The sequence below is a fragment of the Impatiens glandulifera genome, chromosome 7 (assembly GCF_907164915.1).
Source record: "Impatiens glandulifera chromosome 7, dImpGla2.1, whole genome shotgun sequence".
In the NCBI taxonomy this organism is placed as follows: Eukaryota; Viridiplantae; Streptophyta; class Magnoliopsida; order Ericales; family Balsaminaceae; genus Impatiens; species Impatiens glandulifera.
Genome location: NC_061868.1, coordinates 48,590,725 through 48,599,537, shown reverse-complemented (window position 1 = coordinate 48,599,537; position 8,813 = coordinate 48,590,725). Strand labels below are relative to the sequence as shown.

The 8,813-nt window shown below is 35.1% G+C and overlaps 1 pseudogene; it reads right to left on the bottom strand.

Moving 5' to 3' along the window:
- LOC124910115 lies at positions 1-6,584 on the bottom strand (annotated as a pseudogene).
- Positions 6,585-8,813: the final 2,229 nt, after the last annotated feature.

Genomic DNA, 8,813 nt, shown 5'->3' with positions numbered 1-8,813 from the left:
CTACTGCTTTTTAAAGAACCTGCTGTTAATTCCAGCCCTGTACAAATTCAGGTTCGACATTGCTGTCTCTATATGAACCTCTGTTCCTGCACCTGCAAAGAAGACATCGCCTTCCTTAACCGACAGCCCTTCAGACAATGGACCGCCGTGCATGGTTCCCTCACCATTGGTCAACACAAAAATAGATGGACCAGGAACGGCTGGGAAAACAGTAGAGCTTCCTGATGGAAGGGCACAATGATCAATCTCAAATTCATCAAATGGTGGGAGATATTTCTTAGTATAAGGGTTTGCAGGAATTCCCTCCAAGATTTCAGGAAATCCCTATAAAATTTTTAAGTTCATATCAGCAGAGTTAGTAAAGAAATGATGATCCAAACGCAATGTCATCTGAATCCAAATAAATACGTTTAATTAAACCTGGTTGTATGTGAGCATGGAGCAAAGAACTTGGATGTCGCGATGTTTTGGTGTAAGGCCAGCTCTGACAACATTGTCGGACGTTGCCATGCACTCAACACAGTCCCCCGACAAGTAGGCATGAGGTTCGCTTGCCCCTAAATACAGAGCTTGGCCTGGCTTAAGTTTGACATGGTTGAAGAGGAAGGCTGCAATTACACCTACATCGTATGGATACTGTTTTTCTAACTTCAACACTAGCTTTTCCTTCTCTGTCAATTTACCCTCCTCCTGCAAAAAGTTTAAAAATATATGAATATAACCTTTAGATTAAGCAACTACCAATTCAAAGTGGGTTGATGTTCATTCACATCATGTCAACAAGGTCAAATGTAATGGCTCACTTTCTTAATTAGTCAAATTGCATCACTGGCTGGCTATAATAGTCATCAAATGATAAGAATAGCAGGCAGAGTCTAGGCCATTAGGGTAAATTGTGTTTGGATAATCCTATAATTCCAGTTAAAAGAAAGAGCAGAAGGGTTTCAGTTCACCCACCTTGCTTGATTCGTGGAGACGAGTTGTGATTGCAGACAACACTTTCGAAACAACAGTGTCGCTAGCTGACATGATTTGGGTAAACACTGATCGTAAAACTGATTTCATTCTCTCTTCTTCACCAACATCATCATGATTGATGTCTATTATTAGTTTCTTATATTCATTACCAATCACTTGTTCTATCTCGGGAACATTCTGCATGACCTCTTTAAGCTCCTGAAAAACATCATCAAATATTTCTCTGAATTTCTGCCCCTATTATTATATTATAGATGAAATGCATTATGCTTCAATCAATCAATAAAGAAAGAATAGAACCTTAAGGGTAATGAATCCAGATAAGGCCTCAAAATTTGTGAGCGCCAGAGCCATCTCAAGCTTGTGATTATCATCCTTATAGATATGTGGCTGGTGTTTATGCAGATAACCAGCCAATTCCTTATTTGGATGTGCCTGAATTGACAAAGCTTTTTCCACTGAAAGTACCTAATATTAATAAATAAATAAATAACAAGAGATAGATGTGAAGAAGAAAATAAACGATATAGAATGAGAGATTATTATTATTATTATTATTAGTACCTTAAACAGGAAAGGTAGATCATGGCCCTGTTAGAAATTAAAGTAATAATAATAATAACAATTAATGAATCTTTTTGTTATGCAAGAGTCTCTTGGATTGTCGAAGCCTCTTGATCTTATCTAATAAATGAGACTCTTCATGTCTCTTAGTTTAAGAGTCTTAGTTATGTTTATTTTATTTAAGGATTGTAATCGTATTATTTTCTATCAAGTTCAATAGACAGATTATCCTTCCAGTTTTGCTTTTCATTCTCTAAATTTTCTATTCACTTTCATATATATTCTTCACTGTTCGATCATCGAGGTCCTGGTTGTGACTTCGTTACATGGTATCAGAGCTTTGGTAATATTGTTGAAGAAGATATCGTTGTTATTCGATATGGAAAGTGGTGGTCGTGTAGCTGGACTCGGTTTGGAGTTGTTAAACCAGTCAAACTACCGGATATGGAAAACTTGTATGGAATCGTACCTGGTTGGGGAAGATTTGTGGGACATCGTCGTAGACGATGATGATGTAGCTCTTGAGGATGTTGCTGAAAATGCGGAAGCATCGAAGAAGCGGAAGAGACTCAACGCGAAGGCAGAATTTGTGTTGAAGAGGTCAATCTCCCATAATCTGTTTGAGCACATCATCGGTTGTGGATCTGCTCGTGAGATCTGGGAAACGCTTGATCGTCTTTTCAATAAGAAGAACGAGGCTCGTCTCCAGATGCTTGAAAACGAGTTGGCAGCCGCAAAGCAAATCGGATCTGTCTCGGAGTTCTTTCTTAAGGTAAAGAATATTTGCTCAGAAATTTCTTTATTGAACCCAGATGAGAAAATCTCAGAGGCTCGAACAAAGAGGCATATTGTTCGAGGACTTCGACCTGAATATACACCATTCATCACATCGATTCAAGGTTGGGCTCAACAACCTTCACTCGAGGAGTTTGAAAATCTCTTGTCATCTCAAGAGTCGTTGGCCGCACAAATGGCTGGAACGAGTATAAAGGAGGAGTCGAACAGTGCGTTGTTCGTGAAGAAATCGAGCTGGAAAAAGGGAAAGTCGAAGAAGGAAGAAACAGGTCAAGATTCTTCAAATACTCCTAAGAAGTCCCTTAAGTGTTTCAGGTGTGGCAAGACTGGACACTTCAAAAGAGACTGTCGAGTAAATCTGAATGGAAATTTTGTTGGTTCAAATTTCGGAGAAAAGTCTAACCAGCGTGTTGAGGAGGACTGGGACAAGGCTTTTCATGTCGATGTGACGACTTCGAAGGAAAAGAAAACAGAGGCTTCTCATGGTAAACAGGAGATCGATCAAAGGTGGATCGTCGATTCAGGGTGCGGACATCATGTTACTGGAGATGGTTCTGTGTTCTCGTCGAGTCGAGTTCATAATGGGAGCGCTGGCATTGTCACGGCTGATAACTCGGTTCACGAAGTTAAAAAGGAAGGATCAGTTGTCATTGAAAGCGATAAAGGAGAATCTATTACTCTAAAGAATGTCTACCACGTTCCAGGAATTCAGAAGAATCTCTTCTCGGTTGCAAATGCTGTAGACGCTGGAAATTTGGTGTTGTTTGGTCCAAATGATGTGAAGTTCTTAAGGAACGTGAAAGAAATCAAGGCGGATGTGGTCCACACTGGAACTCGGGTAAATGATCTTTTTGTCCTTTCAGCTTCAAATTCGTACATAGAAAGGGTGAATGACAAAAGCACCTCTTTTCTATGGCATGCAAGACTTGGGCATGTCAATATGACTAAGCTCAGTGTTATGTCTCGAAAGAAACTTGTCGAAGGTCTACCTGAAGATCTGAGAATTGAGGAGGGCAGTGTGTGTGAAGGATGTCAATATGGGAAGGCTCATCGACTTCCTTTCGACAACTCTGTATCGAGAAGTAAGGGTCCTTTGGATCGAGTTCATAGTGACTTGATGGGACCAACTCGAACTGCCTCATACTCGGGAAGTAAATATATGCTGTTGTTTGTGGATGATTTCTCCAGGTTCACTTGGGTGTACTTTGTGAAAGAGAAGTCTGAAGTGTTCTCTAAATTTCTCGAGTTCAAGGAGACGGTAGAAGGAGAACAAGAAAGGAAAATTCGAGTATTGCGGACAGACAATGGTGGGGAATTTTGCTCAAAAGAGTTTGAACTGTTTTGTAGGCAAAATGGCATAAAAAGAGAACTCTCCTGCCCTGAGACCCCGCAACAGAATGGGATAGCCGAAAGGAAGATTCGACACCTTACAGAGACTTGTAAGTCTTGGCTGCATATGAAGAATATACCAAGGCAGTTATGGGCAGAAGGCATGAGTTGTGCTGCTCATGTCATCAATCGAGTTCCGCTTAGCCCAAATGAGTTCAAATCTCCATTCGAGATGCTTTTTGGTTTTAAGCCAAATGTTAAACATTTTCGAGTTTTTGGATCTACTTGTTATGTCCATATTCCAGACTCGAGAAGGAGCAAATTGGATGCGAAGGCAGTCAAATGCGTGTTTGTCGGCTATGACCAGAGAAGGAAAGGGTGGCGGTGTATGGATCCGTCAACTCACAAATGCACTGTGTCGAGAGATGTTGTTTTCGACGAAATTTCTTCGTACTATATGAAGGATGTTGAAGAAACTGTTCAGACTGATCTTCCCATTCCCACGTCTACGGGAAGCTCCTGTAGTAATAATAGTGACAGGGGGAGCCCTGACATAGCTCAAGATACTTCAGTCGATGAAGGAGCCAAAGGTGAAAAATTACCAGGAAGTCCACATCAGGAAGAATCAAGTCAACAACAGAATGGGGAATCTCGACCAAAAAGGAACATTGTAAGGCCCCTTCGATTTAGGGATGATAATTTTGTAACAACCTTCTCTTGTTTCTTGGCAAACGCAATAGACGACGAAGAACCCACTTCTTATAATGAAGCAAAAAATGTCAAGGAATGGGTGACAGCAATGGAGGAGGAAATGCATGCTCTCAAGAAGAATGAGACATGGGACGTTGTTCCGAAGCCTCCTGATACTCAAACAGTCACATGTAAGTGGGTGTATCGAATCAAGCGAAAGGCTGATGGAAACATAGATCGATACAAAGCTAGATTGGTCGCTCGAGGATTCTCACAGAAGTATGGAGAAGATTACGAGGAGACATTCAGCCCAGTTGCGAAGATGACGTCAATTCGCACTGTGTTGGCCTTAGCAGCAAGTTCTCGATGGAAGTTGTGGCAATTGGATGTCAAGAATGCATTTCTCTACGGAGAACTTGATCGTCCAATATATATGGAACAACCACCTGGATTCGAGAAGACTGATGGTTCCCAATTGGTCTGTAGACTTAAGAAGACACTATATGGATTAAAGCAAGCCCCGCGTGCTTGGTATGGAAAGATTGCAGAATATCTTCAATTTTGTGGGTACAAGGCTTCAGAATCCGACTCAAGTCTGTTTATAAAGAAGAGTCAAGGACAGATGGTGGTGGTGCTTCTTTATGTGGATGACATAATCTTGACGGGCAGTAACTATGATGAGGTTGCTCGTCTACAAGATGAGCTCTCGCTTCGTTTTGAGATGAAGAAGCTTGGTGAACTTGGAACCTTCCTTGGTCTGCAAATCGAAAATTTCGATAAAGGGTTGTTTGTATCGCAGATCAACTACGCAAAGAAGTTGGTAGAAAATTTTGGTATGACTGATGGAAAAAAGAGCTATACTCCTCTCGACGTAAATCCTAGACTTAGTCGAGACGAAGGAACATGTCTACCAGATCCTCGTCCTTATCGTGCTCTTGTGGGAAGTTTGATTTATCTGACTATAACAAGGCCTGACATTGCTTATGCAGTTGGAGTGGTGAGTCGATACATGCAGGAGCCAAGGAAACCACACCTCGAAGAAGCGAAAAAAATTCTGAAGTATATTAATACCTCACTAGATATTGGTCTACTCTACGAAAAAGATGTAAAATTCGTCTTGCAAGGATATGCAGATGCTGACTTTGCTGGAGATCGAGACGATCGAAGGTCCACATCTGGGTTTGTTTTTCTTTGTGGAAACACTAGCATATCTTGGAGTAGCAGAAAACAAGGATCGGTATCCTTATCTACAACAGAAGCAGAATACAAAGCATCAGCTCACGCAGCACAGGAGTGCATATGGCTTCGTAGACTCTGGGAGGATTTTCATGTCAATTTTGATCAGCCAGTTCCTATACATGGAGATAATTTGAGTGCTATTAAATTGACTTCAAATCCTATGTTTCATGCGAGGACAAAACACATTGAGTTGGAGCATCACTTTATTCGTGAAAAAGTACTAGAGGGAATCATTGAGATGGTTGCAGTAAGGAGTGAAGACAATATTGCTGATATCTTCACAAAAGCACTTCCTAAAGGTCCGTTCGAAAATCTACGATCTAAGTTGGGACTAGTTCATCGGGCATCACTTTAAGGGGGAGTGTTAGAAATTAAAGTAATAATAATAATAACAATTAATGAATCTTTTTGTTATGCAAGAGTCTCTTGGATTGTCGAAGCCTCTTGATCTTATCTAATAAATGAGACTCTTCATGTCTCTTAGTTTAAGAGTCTTAGTTATGTTTATTTTATTTAAGGATTGTAATCGTATTATTTTCTATCAAGTTCAATAGACAGATTATCCTTCCAGTTTTGCTTTTCATTCTCTAAATTTTCTATTCACTTTCATATATATTCTTCACTGTTCGATCATCGAGGTCCTGGTTGTGACTTCGTTACAGGCCCCATTTCTGGACAACCTTATCTCCAAGCACACTAGGGTTTCGATAAATAAAAGACTTCAATGTCTCATCATCATCTCCTTCGGAGAGAAAATCATTATCAACAACAAACGTCGGTCCTGAATCGTGCGTTCCCATCCACAACTCGGCATAATGCTCTCCTTCTTCAACGGAAAGTCCAGAATTCAAGGAGAACAATCTTGATACTGTAGACTCGCACCCTACTCTACCCCAATCATACTTCTAGACTGCACATCGAAGCCTCCGGAGACACCCTCTCTTCTCCGGCGACGAACCGTTAGTAACCTCCATTGTTGATACAGAGAAAGATGAATATCTTACGGCCAAGTTATACAGGAATCAAAGCTCAGTTCTTCTGCCGTTTTTAAGAACAACGAAGAAATGTAGAGAGGAAGACGGAACTTCCCTTTTGGAAATGGAAGTTTGTTACGATTCAAGGGATGCGTAAGCCAATTTGGGCCCACAAATTTATATTTTTGAACATTAATAATATAATACTAATAAATATTAAAAAATTCACGTTATTTTAGGCCTGGACCACCAAAGTTTAGGGTGTTTTACAAAATAAATTATTTTTAATTTTCTATATTTCATGTTATATTAAAAATATATAATAATTTATTCAATCACTTTGTTTATTAAAAAAAATTATCAATTTAATTATTTAAAAATCTAAACAATTTATATTTTAATGGAAGATTTGATACCTTCACTTAATGTTTTCCCAATCAAAGAATATTAATGTCCAATTATTTATATGGTTCAAAATGGTTTGAACCATATAAATATTATTGTTTGATTGACTTGAACTGCAACATTCAATATTTATGTATAAGTTTGGTATAGTCTTGGCAATATTTCCAATAAGTGACAATAATATATATATATATATATATATATATTAAGAAACTATAGTTCAATGAGCTTACAATCACAAAATTATTTTCAAAAAAATATAATAAAAACAATGTATTTGTTAAGGGAATTTGAAGCTTTTTAAATATAATAAGAATACATCTCCCTATCTATATACAACATATACAAAGTGCTATTAAATTATTTGAAATCATTCATATTTTTTTTAATCAAATTATCAAAATATTATATTTTATTTTAAACTTTTTAAATCTTTTTACTTAACTAATCTATCAATTTCAATCCAAAGTCTTTAATTTATTAAAAACTCATTTTATGGGGCATACTTACCACACACTTTTCAAAGAAACCAATCAGAACGCCTCATGTCACACTATACTTCTAATTATAAGTATAACAAATTATAAGTATAACAAGCTTATTACATATTTACATTTATTTATTTATTTATTTATATATATATATATATATATATATATTACATTTTTATATCAAATAAAATATAATGTCCAATTATTTATATGGTTCAAAATGGTTTGAAGTTTTGTTCCAAATAAATTATTTTTATGTATTTTTTTTTAATTAATTCAACATATAATTTTTTTTAATTTTTATTTTTATTTTTTAACATATAAAAACTTTTTAAATAATCATTCATTTTAGGAAGAAAAAGATATTAACTTATTATTATTTTTTATTTTATTTTTGAAAAAATAACAAAAACTATTGACTTATTATTTTAATTTTATATTATTTTTTTATAAAACAAAATATTGTTGAAAATAAATTAAAATTTCACTAAAATATAAAAAATAAAATTAAAATGAAAGTCATCTAGTTTTCTAAATTAATATATATATATATATATATATATATATATATATATATATTAAAATTAAACAAATTTTTGAATAAAAATAGGGTTAATTGTTATTTGAAATTTAAATTAGAAGAATTTGTATTAAATGAATTTGTACAACTTTGATTTGTGATATAAGGCTCATGACTATTTTCTTACTTTATATTTTATAATAATATTTTTATTTTTTTAATTAATTTATTATATTTATAAAAAAGAAATTACAAAATTTTTATTTTTTTAAAACTATTTTCACTCATTATATATTTTTTAAGGCATCATTTTTTTAAAACTATTTTCACTCATTATATATTTTGTAAGGCATTTAAATTGTATTATACAATTTTAAACTTACATTCTATTCTTGACTCAATTTAAAACACAAATAAGTTCAAACGTATATCATATACAAATTTATATCTTTATGAAATTCTATAAAATAAAAATAAATAAGTATCAGCTATCAAATCTACTTCTTTTAGAATTTTTTATTTTTTTTTCTTTCTGAAATTACATTTTTTTAGTCATCTAAATAATTTTTGATAAATACGTTTGAACTTAAAAAAAACAAAAATAATAAGTTAGCCATATATAAAAATTATGATAATATAATTCAAAGTTTGACCTATTTTATAAAAATAAGCAAATTTTGAATTTTAAAAATATGCTGAATTTTAGAGTAAAACTAACGAAAATCTCTCATGTGATGGTTTATATCTTTATATAAAGTTGGATTCTGCTCCATAAATCCTTTTATGTTGCAGCTGTAAAATAAAGGTATTTGACAAAAAGATATATCA